We start from the raw sequence: 15,667 nt of genomic DNA, 5'->3' as shown, positions 1-15,667 counted from the left end.
CTGCCAGCACCTTGATCTTGGAGTTCTAGCCTCCAGAACCCTGAGACAATGCATTTCTGTTCCTGAGGCTGCCCAGTTTGTGGTACTTTGTAGCCGCAGCCCCAGGAAACTAACACAACAGAGAAAGGAGATGGGTCTCAGGGACCGAGGCAATTGGGAGCTACTGCAGATTTCTGAGCAAGAAGATCATGTGTGATTAGCATCTTTAAAAGATGATTCCAGTTGTGTATATAGCCAGGGTCTTGAAAGGTAGAAGTGCTGGAGACAGAAGAGTTGCCATTATCATATATGAGATGATCTATGTGGGGACCGTGGGCTGGGGGTGGGGCAGGAACCGTGGGATTGTCAACAGGACTGGGACAGTCTCCCCTTTCAGGGCTGCAATAGTAATGACGTTAAATAACTGTATTCACTAAATCAACTGCCCACTTTCAACGCTTCATCCCCGGGGGAGACTGAAATGCTCTGAGTTAATATCTAAAAGGAAAAAAAAAATGGAACTCAAGGATCAAACAACTTTTTTGATGAGGGAAGTGTTATTTCTACCAAGCTAAGACATCAAAGCCTGTGAATGGTGCTTTTTAGGTAATATTAAAGTGGGCTCTAAATAATGTTTGACTATTTCTCTGCTTTTCCCAGGGATCACAGACAGTCTCTCTTAGAGGAAGAACACCAGCGATGCCCCAAGCCAGCCTCAGCTCCAGGAGGACCTGTGGGTTTTCCTGGGAATGTAGCACTTGTGTAAATATGACTTAAATTTCTTTTTGCATTTAGCAGCCCCAGCATTAAAATTTATTGTTTTAGGCATAACATGAATTTCTGTAGATTAAATTAGCTAAAAGCCTGACAAACAATTCAGCTGTATTTTGACAGTTCTGTTCACAGGGATAGCCACTGCATTAGGAGATATATCCGTAACATGGCAAAGTCACCTATTGAGTGAGTTTTTGAGAAGCAAATGCTGTTTCCACGTTGATTCTTATTATTGATGACAGATGGCTTTTCCAATCTGCTTGTAATAGCCAGTTTTTGCTGTGTAACAAACTACCCCAAGACCTAGGGGCTTATAACCACTATTTTATTACCGCTTATGAATCTATCAGTCAACCAGGTAGTTCTGCAGTTAGCTGGAGGGATGGCTGGGGAGCTGGAGGGCCTGAAGTGGCCTCTGTTACATGCTGCCCAGAGTGAGCAGGGGAAATTAGCTACATGTCTCTTCCATCCAGCAGGCTAATCGGGCTCACATGGTCATAGGTTTAGGGTTTCTAAGTGACTTTTTCAAACCTCTGCTTGTACCGCATGTGCCCGTGCCCACTGGGCAAAGGAAATCACATGACCACCCCTGATTCCTAGGTGGAGTCTGCCTCTGGATGGGAGGAGAGTTAATGTCACTTTGGAAATGAGTATGCTTACAAGGATGGGATGGGAGGGGAGGGATTTGGGGCCAATTTTGTGATCTATCACACCCCTCCTAAAATAAAGAAGGCTAGAATATTTTAATGGACTCTGTGCTAGGCACTGTGCTAGGATCTTTATAATTTATATTTAATCAGAGAAATTATGTAACTTTCTCAAGGTCACACAGGGATTTATTACTGGAGACAAAAGTCAGGTTCAAGACTGCTTAAACCTAAATCTTATGCTATTTTCCACTACTGCTTTCTGTCTTCCAGCTATGGAATCGAATTTGTTATTTGGGGGTTTGGAAATCACATTATTATTACAGTTCTCACTGTAATAATAGTCAGTATTTTCTATTCTGTTTTCTCCATTGTTAGTCATCCAACCTCCACTTGCCTGCCTCTGGTGATGGGGAGCTCACTATCTTGACAGCTTAATTAATAGTTGAAAACTCAATCTCTTACAAATTTCTTTTGAGTCAAAATGGGATGCTGAAAAACCTGGATGGGAATGAGGGGACTTGAAAAGTGAAGCTTTGTGTAAGTTTTCTTTGCTATTCTGAAATCTACAGTGTATCTTTTTCAGTTGCCAGGTTTTGTAATTGTGCTTACCTTTGTTCTGTATGATTTGGAAATTGCCATTTTCATGGGAAAAAATGAACACAGGAAACTTTTGATTAACAAGGTGAGGCTCTTTTTCCTTAAGGAAAATGAAGATAGGAAAATAAATGCTTAAAAAACAGGTGCAATGATAACCATCTCCCTGGGACTCCTACGGTCATTTCCTTGTGATTATCCCTGATAGAGGTATTCTGCGAAGGCAGGTGCTGTGTGAAGAATATGATGTTCACAGATTCATTCATTCATTCATCAAATACTGAAATGAGCTTACTGTATTCCAGATACTCCATTGAATAAACCAGGGGGCTAACTAATTTTACACAGCCCTTACTCAAGGCTTTCAGTCTAGAAGGGAAATAAAGAAGACGAATCTAACCAGAGAGGGAAAGTGCCAGAGACTTGTTAATGATACAAAGTGAAGTAGGATCCCAGGGGCAATTTGAGGGTAGAGGTGGGAATGATCATATCTGGGTGGGGGAGTTCATTCTGGGTCCTTTCCCTTCTTCTGAAGGCAGAAAACTGCTCATTAACACCCTGCATCAGAAATGATTAAACCTAGCTCTTCAGGGATACCCTTCTCTGAAAACCCCTCCAACAAAAAAAGCACTCAGTGTGGAGTCTTGAAAGTCAAGTCTGTTCCTATGCAAATTCAAAACTCAAAAGGATGAGCAGCCCTGTGGTCAGCCTCCTATGGATGGAAGGAGCCGTTCTGGGTGGTGGTGATGTCAGGAAAATCAGTAACAGAGCTGGGGCACTCCTCTGGCTTCTAGAACTTCCTGCCTGCAGATGGTTTCAGATGTTCTCTCAATAAAAATTACCACTGGGCAAACACAAATAAACTTAACGGATTTAACTGACAGAGTTAAACAAGCAGAAGATAGGATTTCTCTTAATGAGAATAAACTACTTGCATATGAAAAAGATTTAAAACTGAGGATCCAATAACTCACCAGGAACTTGGAACAGATTCACAGCATTGGGGGAAAACAACGACCAGGCAGAAAAACTCCGTCTGGAAGCTGGCTGGGCACTGCAGAAAAGCCAAGCTGAAGAAGTGGGGGCAGTGGCAAAGGCCCAAATGATGATGCGGAATGGACCTGCCCTGGACTCCAGCCCCTGGGGCTGACTGGCAGACCAGTAAACCCCAGGATAGGGTTTGAAGTAAGGGTGATTGAATTAAGCCCTTGCTTTTGAAAGATCTGATTCCCTGCATCGGTGAAGGCAAGAAGGGGGCTGAGAGGTGACACAAATCCAGGTTTATGAATAACGTCACCCACTGTCTAGGTGGATGAACTTGACCCTCATCTTGCCATTTGGAACTGTGGATAATGATGCCTCTCCCAGATTCTGCGTGAGAATTCTATAAGAAAATACTCACGTACTCTGTTCGTTTAGCACACTTCCTGAGAATCTCCTCTAAGCCAGGTACTGCTCGCAGCACTGGATATGCAGTAGTAGCCAAGACTGATATGACTCCGCTCTCATAGTTATGTTCTAGTGGACCTTAGATTCTAATGTAATTGTCTGAATTTTGGGGGTTGCAAAAGTTTTTTGCAATTGTCTAAATTTTCTTACTGCAATTAACAGAAATCCAACCTGCTTAAGGAATTGGATAAGGAACTGATCGTTTCCTATGGTTCAGAGAGTAATGGGGTAGCCCATTGTAGCTGAGGAAGAGCTGTAGGGACCAAGGCTTTGGGACCTGGAACCGAGAACTGAATTCTGAACCACCATGACTCCCTCTCCATCTGTCTCTTAGTCTCTACTTGTTTCTGCCTTTCTGAATGTTGGCTTCTTTCTCTCCTATTGCAGAGAAGCCTTTGCAACATAGCAGGGACAGGGCCATCAGCAGCCCCTGCTTAGCATCCCAACAAAGAAAGTGCGTCCTTCTCCCAGCATCTGCATGGCAATCCCAGAGAAGGTCCCTTCAGATCCTGCTTGGGTCACGTTCTCACCTCTTGAACTAATTAATCACTGTCAACAAGAAGATGGAGAACCGTGATTGGCCAGGCTTGGATCATGTGGCCATTGGCTGGGGTTTACTGTGTATCATAATCAACGGCTCTACCAGAAACACATGAAGAGAAGCAGGAATGTTCCCCAACAGGAGGGAAAAAAGGAGTCAAAATCAGCACACGTCCCACCACTTAAGGTACTTAATTTAGAGCCTGGCAGGTATTAAGTTGATAAGGAGTAGCCAGAAGTTATTATAGTACTCAAGAAGGATTGGGAGAAAACCCAGATTTTCTTTATCCATTTTGTTTATGAGCAAACTGAAGCCCAGAGAAGGAAAGGCCTATCTTAGGAACAGGGATGCAGTCTACTGTAGAAAATCCAGTTCATAATCTCAGATTTCCCCCTTTAACTAGCTGAGTTACTTGCAGTGAGCTGCCACTCTCTGAGTTTCTTTAGCTCATCCCCAGAGGCAGCCACTGATAGCCACCCAACATTGCTTACATGGACACCATAGGATTGCGTAAGATGATGACTATAGCACACCAGTATAAGGCAGAAAATGAGGCCTGGCAGCTGTGGCTGAATCTGGTCCACAGATGTTTTGTTTGGCTCATCCAATGTTTTCAAAGAGTTGAGCCAACCTTTAATAATTGGAAGATTCTGTATGAAAAATGCAGATTTCTGGCTTCTCTTAAAAAAAATCAAGAGATCTGACAACATCAGATTGGAATTCCCACATGGCAGCGATGAGGTGAAACTGACTAGCAACTACCCCTTTGAAAAGGGCACGTGCTCTGTTCTGCTCCAGTTAACCACAGTCCCCACCACTCCTTATTGTTCCTAGTACTGATGCCAAAGTGCACTGCTGTTTTTCTTAGAGTACAGAAATATTTCCTTGTGTTCAATTCTCTTTCAAAATGGAAAATCAAATAGAATTGAAGAGGCTGGCACAATTTTTCTTACACCCACCCCACTTTTACCCCAGCCCCTCCAGGCACTTCAGCCTGTATTATTGCATGACATCATTATTTTTATTAGGTCTTTATTTCTTCCCCGAGAGAAAAATAGGTATGACAGTAACCATTCTGGAAATAATAACAAGCAATTTCCCAGCACTTACTATATGCCAGATACCATTTAAAGCCCTTTACATATAGCATTTTAGTGAATTCTCAAAACAACCCTATAAAGTGGGTACTAGTAGTATTCTCACTTATAAATGAGGAAACTGAAGCACAGAGAGGTTAAGTAACGTACCTAAGGTTTAGCATTGTAGAGATTCGAACCCAGATAGCCTGACTTCAGAGTCCCAGCTCTCAACCATTAACTCGACCGAGATTGCTAGTGCATGGGTGTGTGTGGTGGTGGTCGGGTGAATACGAACAAGCACATTTGTGTGTCTACACACACATAAGTCATAATGCTGTGTGTCATAAGGTTAGGTTCATAGGATGACTGAATAGAAAGGACCAGGATATCATGGGGTTGAGAATTGAATTCTGCTCTGGGCAGCAGAATGGCTGGGTCTTAGGGATAAGTGCAGTTGGGCAACCTCCCCATCCTTGTAGTCCTCCATTTGCCATCTCTATAATCAGGTGAAGGATTTGGACTAGGTGATCTCTAAATTGCTGCCCTCTCACAACTCAACTGTTCTGTAGTTCTCTGACTTCCTCTTCTCTCTTTCAATCTGTTACCTGGAGCTGAACTATGGCCAAGTCAGAGCCATGTGCCAGCCTGGAAAAGGCAGGGAAGTTCTGTTTTCAAGCTGGTGTCTCCATTTAGTCTGTGCCAGTGACCAGAGTGTGTCATTCACTATGGGGGGGTGCTTCCATTGCAAATCCTCAGCAACTGGAGCCCAGTCATAACGTGCCAAACTTCTAATAGGCTTGCCAGCCTCTCCCTTGGGATTCTCTTGGAAAGCTGGAAGGTGTGTTCCTTAGCTACGTGGCTTCTGGTTGGCAGGGAATGGGAAAGGATAACAGCCTAGCAGTCTGGAGACCTGAGATGTATTTCTGGCCCTTGCAAGGCGACCTCACACTCTGTCAATGCTCTTATTCCTGATGTGCCTTGCCTTTTTAGAGTCTAGTTTCCTCACCTACCTTGCTTTATCAATTTTAAAGTGCTTTAAAAAGGGGGGAGATGATTGGCATATTTACACAGAAGCTGTTACTGTTACTGTTAAGTCACTTCAGTCGTGTCCGACTCTGTGCGACCCCATAGATGGCAGCCCACCAAGCTCCCCCGTCCCTGGGATTCTCCAGACAAGAGCACTGGAGTGGGTTGCCATTTCCTTCTGCAGTGCATGAAAGTGAAAAGTGAAAGTGAAGTCGCTCAGTTGTGTCCGACTCTTAGCGACCCCATGGATTGCAGCCCACCAGGCTCCTCCGTCCATGGGATTTTCCAGGCAAGAGTACTGGAGTGGGGTGCCATTGCCTTCTCTGACACAGAAGCTAGTTTCCCCTGAAACTGTGGTTGGGACCATGGACCACAAAGAGGGCTCCATAGAATGAGGAAGGATTAAAACTGGAGGAGACAGAACACCAGGCCTCATGCTAGACCTTATCAGAGAGACAGCTGCAAGGAAAGCTGGATTCCTGGCATCACCCCTTGAAGAGGGCAGAATGCCTCTTCTTCCCAACATGTCCATAACCTAATCCCTGGCACTGTTAGCTTCCAGTGCCTAAAAGGGTATTACAGATGTAATTAACATTGGTTGTTGTTCAGTTGCTCAGTCATGTCCAACTGTTCATGACCCCATGGACTGCAGCACATCAGGCTTCCCTGTCTTTCACCATCTCATGAGTTTTGCTCAAACTCATGTCCACTGAGTTGGTGATGCCATCCAACCATCTCATCTCTGTCATCTCCTTCAGTACCCGCCTTCAATCTTTCCCAACATCAGGGTCTTTTCTAAAGAGTCAGCACTTCATATGAGGTGACCAAAGTATTGGAGTTTCAGCTTCAGCATCAGTCTTTCCAATGAACATTCAGGGTTGATTTCCTTTAAGACTGACTGGTTGGATCTCCTTGCAGTCCAAGAGACTCTCAAGAGTCTTCTCCAACACCACAGTTTAGAAGCATCAATTCTTTGGCCCTCAGCTTTCTTTATAGTCCAACTCTTACATCTGTACATGACAACTGGAAAAACCATAGCTTTGACTATATGGATCTTTGTAGGCAAAGTAATGTCTCTGCTTTTTAACACTGTTTATTAAATAAAGTATTTAATAAGTATTAAATTTATTACTGCTGTGTAGGTTTATCATAGCTTTTCTTCCAAGAAGCAAGTGTCTTTTAAACATTACAAGCCTAAAAATAGGGAGACCATCCTGGATTATTCAGATAGCCTAATCTAATCACACGAGCCCATAAAAGTTGAGAACTTTCTCTGGCTGGGCTGGGAGAGATGCAGCAAAAGAAGTCAGAGACCTTGGTGGTGTGAGAGAGACTTAACCCACCATTGCTGAAGGGAAACCACGTGAAAGCAAGGGAAAGGAAGGTAGGCATCCTCTGACAGCAATGACCAGGCTCTGGCTGACAGCCAACAAGGAGATGGGAGCTCAGTCCTACACCCACAAGGAACTGAATTCGCCCAGCAGCTCAGACGGGCTTACACAGAATCTGTCCGGGAGTTTCCACCTAAGAGCCAACTCCAGCCCCTGCCATCTGAGAGCTACAGTAGAGGACCCAGGTAGGTATTGTGCCCAGACTTCTGAGCCCACAGAACTGTGAGATAATAAACGACTGTGTTTTTAAGCCATGAAACGTGGTAATTTGTATGGCAGGGCTAGAAAATGAATACAGACTTCTTGTTGTAGGTTGAGGCCAATGAGAGAAAATGACGGTATATGGTGAATGGCCTCACAGGGTTCTACATTGTGTAGAGAAGTGGCTTCGGAAAAGGGCAGCCCTGGCTTAACAGAGGGTATTATTCAAAAATCAGACCTCAGAACTTCCCTGGTGATCCAGTGGTTAAGACTCTGCGTTTCCAATGGAAGGGGCATGGGTTCAACCCCTAGGCAGGGGACTAAGATCCCATATGCCTTGCAACAAGGCCAAAGAAATTAAAATAAATAAATAAATGAAAGAATGAGACCTCAAAGCATCATTCAGATTTGGAAGTGAAAGATAAGGAAGATCTCCCTCCATGGTGCTGTGTGTGGGGCAAGGGGTGGTTTTCCATCCCCAGAGAACCCCTGTGTTAGTGCCAAGGAGAACACAGTGGGGCTTGAGATGACCCTGCTGAGCAGAGAGAGGTGATCATGTCATAGGACAGCAATCTTTGCATGCTGGAAGCACACCCAGGTTCAAGAGCATTTCAGAGAATCAATACCTCCTGAACATGATAAATGATTGCATGAGTGTTTCATACTTTCATCCCATTATATATTTCCTCCATGTTTAAAAGGCCATAGAATCAAAATTGGAAATGTAAATTACCGGCAAAAGGCAATGTTTATAGGATGATATTCTTCCTCCATGGGCTTCCCTGGTAGCTCAGCTGGTAAAGAATCTGCCTGTAATGCAAGAGAACCTGGTTCAGTTCCTGAGTTGGGAAGATCTGCTGGAGAAGGGATAGGCTACCCACTCCAGTATTCTTGGGCTTCCCTGGTGGCTCACCTGGTAAAGAATCTGCCTGCAATGCAGGAGACCTGGGTTTGATCCCTGGGTTGGGAAGATCCTCTGGAGAAGGGAAAGGCTACCCACTCCAGTATTCTAGTCTGGAGAATTCCATGGGCTGTCTAGTCCATGGGGTTGCAAAGAGTCGGACATGACTGAGCAACTTTCACTTTCACTTTCATTCTTCCTTCCTAATCACAAAATTGTGATAAATCAAGACCCTCTGTCAATTTCTCCTTTGCTGTATTTTTATCCCACAAGTCTAGGCTGAAAGGGCTCTGAGGGAACACAGAGGTTATAGACTTCTGTGCTGACTAAGTTCAGTTCAACAAAGTTTTATTACACACACACTGTGTGCTGCGCACTGTATGAGGAAAGATGAAGTGTAATAAGGATATTTAGAAACTCACGGCAGAGCTGAAGTTCTATGCCATCACTAACTTGCTCTCATCATGGTCAGCATGTCTTCAAAACAGGTTAGCAAGGACTGAAATACACGTTACAGTTCCTAGCATTCATACCTTCCTCTGTGCTGTTCTTGTCCTCTGGCATATGTTTCCACTTCTCATACCTTCCTTCAGCTCCAGTTGAAAACTAATCTGTTGGAATTTGACAGTCCATAGTCTTTTCTTTAAAAGTCCTATCATAGGACATGCCCTTGGACTCTGCAATTTGCCTTCCAGGAACTGATCTTAGAAATAACTATGGATGTGCACAAAGATGCATGTCCAAAGCTACCCATCACAGGTTGCAAACCACCAGGATACCCACTAATGGAAAATTGGTTACACAAATAATCACATATCCATAACATAGAATACTTATGTGGCCTTTAAAAATAATGGAGATCCACAGTTATGGTTATGGAAACAGAGTCATCTTATAATGTTGGAAATAAATCAACCTACAAAATAATGTAATAATATAGTTTTAAATATAAAGAAAGGCTTTACGCTGAGTTTGCAGGGCAAAGCCATGGGCCAGGAGCCCAGCTACAGGTGGCGCTAAGAATGGGAGAAATGGAAGCATCTTCCTGTGACTTCACAGTTTATCAGTGAAAAAGGAAGAGAAATGTTAAGGGTGGCAGCATCTCTCATAAAGGAAAAGCCACAATCTAATGGGTCCCCAGACTAAGCACATCTTCAGGGAAGACAATAGACTCAATTAAGAACCAGAGTCATAAAAGAACGCAAATCTCCCAAACAAAACATAATTGAGCAGAGAGATGAGACTTGATCCCATAAATAACCCACCATAATTAGAACATATCAACAGTTCCTATTAGAGAAACATCAGGCAGTCAAGTACTGGAAGTCTGGGAAAATTGAGTTCTTAATTAAATCCTCATCAGAATTACTAGTACCCATATCTTCTACATCCCATTTCCCTAAGTCTCAAGTGTAGGTGCATCAGGAAATGGCTTGGTTTCATGTAATCACATGAAATGAATTCTTTCTCTGTTAAATCTTTTTTTTTTAAATTGTTTTTTTAATGTCTATAAATTCTTATTTTTAATTAATTTTTATTGGAGTATAGGTGCTTTACAATGCTGCTTTAGTTTTCTCTGTTCAATCTTAACAAGGATTGGGTCCTAATTCTTGAAACACTAACCTTCAGAGTTGAATCTCAGTATTCCCAGAGAAGAGCCATGCATGCCTGTCTTCTTATTTTATAAATTGTTTATCTTCTCTTAATTAGACTCCAAGAATACACAGAAGAACCGTACAAAAAAGATCTTCACGACCCAGATAAGCATGATGGTGTGATCACTAATCTAGAGCCAGACATCCTGGAATGTGAAGTCAAGTGGGCCTTAGAAAGCATCACTATGAACAAAGCTAGTGGAGGTGATGGAATTCCAGTTGAGCTGTTTCAAATCCTGAAAGATAATGCTGTGAAAGTGCTGCACTCAATATGCCAGCAAATTTGGAAAACTCAGCAGTGGCCACAGGACTGGAAAAGGTCAGTTTTCATTCCAATCCCAAAGAAAGGCAATGCAAAAGAATGCTCAAATTACCAACAATTGCACTCATCTCACGCGCTAGTAAAGTAATGCTCAAAATTCTCCAAGCCAGGCTTCAGCAATATGTGAACTGTGAACTTCCAGATGTTCAAGCTGGTTTTAGAAAAGGCAGAGGAACCAGAGATCAAATTGCCAACATCCGCTGGATCATGGAAAAAGCAAGAGAGTTCCAGAAAAACATCTATTTCTGCTTTATTGACTATGCCAAAGCCTTTGACTGTGTGGATCACAATAAACTGTGGAAAATTCTGAAAGAGATGGGAATACCAGATCACCTGACCTGCCTCTTGAGAAATCTGTATGCAGGTCAGGAAGCAACAGTTAGAACTGGACATGGAACAATAGACTGGTTCCAAATAGGAAAAGGAGTACGTCAAGGCTGTATATTGTCACCCTGCTTATTTAACTTCTATGCAGAGTACATCATGAGAAACGCTGGACTGGAAGAAACACAAGCTGGAATCAAGATTGCCGGGAGAAATATCAATAACCTCAGATATGCAGATGACACCACCCTTATGGCAGAAAGTGAAGAGGAACTAAAAAGCCTCTTGATGAAAGTGAAAGAGGAGAGTGAAAAAGTTGGCTTAAAGCTCAACATTCAGAAAACGAAGATCATGGCATCTGGTCCCATCACTTCATGGGAAATAGATGGGGAAACAGTGGAAACAGTGTCAGACTTTATATTTTGGGGGGCTCCAAAATCACTGCAGATGGTGACTGCAGCCATGAAATTAAAAGATGCTTACTCCTTGGAAGAAAAGTTATGACCAACCTAGATAGTATAATCAAAAGCAGAGACATTACTTTGCCAACCAATGTCCGTCTAGTCAAGGCTATGGTTTTTCCTGTGGTCATGTGTGGATGTGAGAGTTGGACTGTGAAGAAGGCTGAGCACCGAAGAATTGATGCTTTTGAACTGTGGTGTTGGAGAAGACTCTTGAGAGTCCCTTGGACTGCAAGGAGATCCAACCAATCCATTCTGAAGGAGATCAACCCTGGGATTTCTTTGGAAGGAATGATGCTAAAGCTGAAACTCCAGTACTTTGGCCACCTCATGCAAAGAGTTGACACATTGGAAAAGATTCTGATGCTGGGAAGGATTGAGGGCAGGAGTAGAAGGGGACGACCCAGGATGAGATGGCGGGATGGCATTACTGACTCAATGGACGTGAGTCTGAGTGAACTCTGGGAGTTGGTGATGGACAGGGAGGCCTGGCGTGCTGCAATTCATGGGGTCGCAAAGAGTCGGACACGACTGAGCGACTGAACTGAATTAGACTGCTCTACCCAACACCCTGTGTTGGTTCCCTAATGTCTACAAAATGGAGTAGGAACTCCTAGGACCTGGGATTCCTCTCTCTTCCCTCTTCCTTACATATGGTTTGTTCTTCATTGGCCCCCTCTTCTGCTGATTCAGTCTTCTCAGCCTAGAATGCCCTTTTACTCATTCTTTACCCACTAAAATCTCACTACAATTCCACTGTTTTATGAAAATTATCTTATCATGGTTGCTTGCCATGCCCACCCTTCAATCCTTCCCAGGAGCTTTGCATCTGTTGGACTGGCTGCTTTTTTTTTAAAAGACTCTTTCCCTAGATTCTGTGACTCTATACCCACTGGGCCTTCCTTCAATCTTCCTCTAATTTCTCTGCCACCTGTCCTCTGTCTCCTTTTGCTTCCCGCTGCCCAGGCTAAGGAGTTGTACCTCCCTAGGTCCCTTCCCTCTCGCTACATCAGTAGTCTCCTCCACACTGCATTTCTACAGCAGTGACTCCCAATTCTGTTCCTCCAGCAGAAAATTTTCTCCTTAGTTACAGATCCATATGTCCAACTACCTAATGACATTACTAGTTGGACATTTTGATGCATCTCAAATGCAACAAAATCTTCTAGAATCTTCTAGAATTTCCTGTCTGCCCCAACTCACCCATTCCACCAAAGTCGTTCGTCCTTTGGTAGGCTCTGGATCAGTGAGTACCACCTCAACCATTTCAGTCCATCCTCAAGCTCAAAACCTTTTCTTGAGACATCTTCTTGTTACTTTCCTTACCCTCTTCTCTCATATCCACATCCTTCCAAATCAGGTGTCATCAAACTTTTCCCTAAAGAACCAGACAGTAAATATTTCAGGCTTTGCAGACCGTGTAGCCTCCAGTCCTGACCACTCAATACCAGGCTCTCTCTTGTTTTAAAGACCAGTGCTGGCCTGCTGGTGCAGAGTGACTGTGTTATATGGTTTCTCAGCAAGTCATTCAAACAGTTTATTTTTTATTTATTTTTTCCACACCACATGTCATGCAGGATCTTCATTCCTCAACCAGGGATCAAAACTGTGTCCCTTGCAGTAGAAGCTCAGAGTATAAACCACAGGACTGACAGGGAAGTCCTCAGTTTATTTATTTTAAAAAATAGTTCATAAATGTACATGATTATAAATTCTAAAAAACAAATAAACACCTTGCCCTCACTCACTTAGCCCATTTAGCAGAAGACCACTATTGCCAGTTTCAAGTGTATCTTCGCAGAGATAATTCATGCACACATCAGTTCAGTTCAGTCTCTCAATCATGTCCGACTTCTTGCAACCCCATGGACTGCAGCACAACACAATACCCTACCCATCACCAACTCACAGAGCTTACTAAAACTCATGTCCATTGGGTCAGTGATGCCATTCAACCATCTCATCCTCTGTCATCCCTTTCACCTCCTGCCTTCAAACTTTCCCAGCATCAAGATCTTTTCCAGTGAGTCAGTTCTTTCCATCAGATGTCCAAAGTATTGGAGTTTTAGCTTCAGCATCAGTCCTCCCAATGAATATTCAGGTCTGATTTCCTTTAGGATGGACTGGTCCAAGGGACTCTCAAGAGTCTTCTCCAACACCACAGTTCAAAAGCATCAATTCTTGAGGACTCAGCTTTCTTTATAGTCCAACTCTCACATCCATACATGACCACTGGAAAAACCATAGCCTTGACTAGATGGACCTTAGTTGGCAAAGTAATGTCTCTGCTTTTCAATATGCTGTCTAGGTTGGTCATAGTTGTTCTTCCAAGGAGCAAACATCTTTTAATTTCATGGCTGCAGTCTCCATCTGCAGTGATTTTGGAGCCCCAAATAATAAAATCTTTCACTGTTTCCATTGTTTCCCCATCTATTTGCCATGAAGTGATGGAATTCCAGTTGAGCTATTTCAAATCCTGAAAGATGATGCTGTGAAAGTGCTACACTCAATATGCCAGCAAATTTGGAAAACTCAGCAGTGACCACAGGACTGGAAAAGGTCAGTTTTCATTCCAATCCCAAAGAAAGGCGATGCCAAAGAATGCTCAAACTACCACACAATTGTAGTCATCTCACATTCTAGTAAAGTAATGCTCAAAACTCTCCAAGCCAGGCTTCAGCAATACGTGAACCGTGAACTTCCTGATGTTCAAGCTGGTTTTAGAAAAGGCAGAGGAACCAGAGATCAAATTGCCAACATCTGTTGGATCACTGAAAAACCAAAAGAGTTCCAGAAAAACATCTATTTCTGCTTTATTGACTATGCCAAAGCCTTCGACTGTGTGGATCACAATAAACTGGAAAATTCTGAAAGAGATGGGAATACCAGATCACCTAACCAGCCTCTTGAGAAATCTGTATGCAGGTGAGGAAGCAACAGTTAGAACTGGACATGGAACAACAGACTGGTTCCAAATAGGAAAAGGAGTACGTCAAGGCTGTATATTGTCACCCTGCTTATTTAACTTCTATGCAGAGTACATCATGAGAAACGCTGGACTGGAAGAAACACAAGCTGGAATCAAGACTGCTGGGAGAAATATCAATAACCTCAGATATGCAGATGACACCACCCTTATGGCAGAAAGTGAAGAGGAACTAAAAAGCCTCTTGATGAAAGTGAAAGTGGAGAGTGAAAAAGTTGGCTTAAAGCTCAACATTCAGAAAACGAAGATCATGGCATCCGGTCCCATCACTTCATGGGAAATAGATGGGGAAACAGTAGAAACAGTGTCAGTCTTTATTTTGGGGGGCTCCAAAATCACTGCAGATGGTGACTGCAGCCAGGAAATTAAAAGACACTTACTCCTTGGAAGAAAAGTTATGACCAACCTAGATAGTATATTCAAAAGTAGAGACATTACTTTGCCGACTAAGGTCCGCCTAGTAAAGGCTGTGGTTTTTCCTGTGGTCATGTGTGGATGTGATAGTTGGACTGTGAAGAAGGCTGAGTGCTGAAGAATTGATGCTTTTGAACTGTGGTGTTGGAGAAGACTCTTGAGAGTCCCTTGGACTGCAAGGAGATCCAACCAGTCCATTCTGAAGGAGATCAACCCTGGGATTTCTTTGGAGGGAATGATGCTAAAGCTGAAGCTCCAGTACTTTGGCCACCTCATGCGAAGAGCTGACTCATTGGAAAAGACTCTGATGCTGGGAGGGATTGGGGGCAGGAGGAGAAGGGGACGACCGAGGATGAGATGGCTGGATGGCATCACGGACTCTATGAACGTGAGTCTGAGTGAACTCTGGGAGTTGGTGATGGACAGGGAGGCCTGGCTTGCTGCGATTCATGGGGTCGCAAAGAGTCGGACACGACTGAGCGACTGAGCGACTGAACTAACTAATTAACCCTGCATATAAGTTAAATAAGCAGGGTGACAGTATACTGCCTTGATGTACTCCTTTTCCTATTTGGAACCAGTCTGTTGTTCCATGTCTGTTCTAACTGTTGCTTCTTGACCTGCATACAGATTTCTCAAGAGGCAGGTCAGGTGGTAAGGTGGTCATGCACACATAAACATGTACAAATGCTAGCATATGGCAGGTGTGATTCTAAACTTTGTTTTAAATTGATTTCCTTTCTTTTCTCCTTACAATCTACATTGCAATCTCACATTCTCCTCATTATTAAACTTTAGAGTTTTCTCCCTTTCTCTTTTATTATTTAAATTTAAAAAATAAAAAAACTATCCAAGAGTTACACAAAAGTTTAACAGTAACGCCACGCGTATTCATGAACCTGCCATTAAGCTTTAGAAAT

This window comes from Capra hircus, chromosome 8 (genome assembly GCF_001704415.2).
Source record: "Capra hircus breed San Clemente chromosome 8, ASM170441v1, whole genome shotgun sequence".
Classification (NCBI taxonomy): Eukaryota; Metazoa; Chordata; class Mammalia; order Artiodactyla; family Bovidae; genus Capra; species Capra hircus.
This window is presented reverse-complemented; position numbering follows the sequence as displayed.